This window comes from Tupaia chinensis, unplaced genomic scaffold, assembly GCF_000334495.1.
Source record: "Tupaia chinensis unplaced genomic scaffold, TupChi_1.0 Scaffold000066_1, whole genome shotgun sequence".
Classification (NCBI taxonomy): domain Eukaryota; kingdom Metazoa; phylum Chordata; class Mammalia; order Scandentia; family Tupaiidae; genus Tupaia; species Tupaia belangeri.
Window position 1 is genome coordinate 6,791,897 of NW_006159525.1, and position 1,425 is coordinate 6,793,321.

The 1,425-nt window shown below is 39.3% G+C and overlaps 1 pseudogene; it reads left to right on the top strand.

Annotated features, from left to right (window-relative positions):
* Positions 1-502: 502 nt before the first annotated feature.
* On the top strand, positions 503-618 carry LOC114005306 (uncharacterized; annotated as a pseudogene).
* The last annotated feature ends 807 nt before the right edge of the window (positions 619-1,425 follow it).

Here is a 1,425-nt window from a genome sequence, read left to right on the forward strand (position 1 = left end):
AATAAATAAAGTTAAATAAAATAATAAAAAACTAAATTGTTTTTTAAAAAAGAACTATTAATCTGGGAGCTGGCAGGTAGAGTGGTGATTGGGGGTGCTGGTCTCCCACATGGCCAACTGCAGTTTGAGTCCCAGATCTGGTCACTTGCTTTCTCACTTTCCCTTTCTCGCTCTCTCGATCTGTTCCTCTCGCATAAAATTAAAATAAATAAAGTTAAATGAAATAATTAAAGAATTACAAATTTAATTTTATTTATCATTGTTTTTAAAAATTTCACAGAAAGAAAGAGGGAAAGTGAGAAAATAAGCCACCAGGTTCAGCACTCAAACCAGTGCTGAACATGTGAGAGTCCGGTGCCTTAACCACGAAGCCGCCGGCTGGCCCCCCATTGCTTCCTTTTTTGACAAGGGAAGGAGAGAGGGAGATGAGTAGATAGACTTAGCAGGGTCGGTAAGTAGGAAACGATGAGGCGGAATGCCAGACACAAGAGTTATTGCTGGAGTGCTCGCTTCGGCAGCACATATACTAAAATTGGAACGATACAGAGAAGATTAGCATGGCCCCTGCGCAAGGATGACACGCAAATTCGTGAAGATAAAATAAAATAAAATATATTTAAAAAAAGAGTTATTGCTGGGCAAGGGACTAACAAGATGTTTCAGGGTTTTCTTTATAAACATCTATGTTTTCCATGAACATGTATTTATTTTATTTTTTAAAAGAATTAGTTATTTATTTAATTCTGTTGGTTATTGTTATCTTTTTATTTGACCAGAGACAGAGAGAAAGAGAGAGAAAGGGAAAGTGAGAAAGCAAGCTGTCAGGTCCGGGGCTCAAACCATGGTCTGCCATGTGGTAATCCAGCGCCTTCATCCACCATACCGCCTGCTGGCCCCACGTGAATTTATTATGATGATGATGATTATTATTTTTATTTGACTAGAGAGATAGAGACAAAGAGAACACGAGAAAGCAAGCCTCCAGGTCCAGGACTTGAACCACAATTGACCATGTGGGAGTCTAACACCTTAACCATCATGCCACTTACTAGCCCCAAATAAAATAATTATTTTTAAGATTATGTATTTACTTTTATTATTTATCTTTTTTTTAAGTTTTTTTTTATTTGACCAGAGAGAGACAGAGAAAGAGAAAGTGAGAAAGCAAGCCACTAGATCCAGGACTCAAACCACAGTCATCCATATGCGCTTCCAGCACCTCAACCACCATGGCCCCTGCCGGTCGCAAATAAAATAATTCTTAAAAGGGGCCGGCAGGCGATGTAGTGGTTAAGAACGCTGGACTCCCACATGGCTGGCCATGGTTCGAGTCCCAGACCTGGCTGCTTGCTTTCTCACTTTCTCACTCTCACTCTCGCTCTGTCCCTTTCTGATCAAATTAAAAATAAATAAAGTTAAATAAAA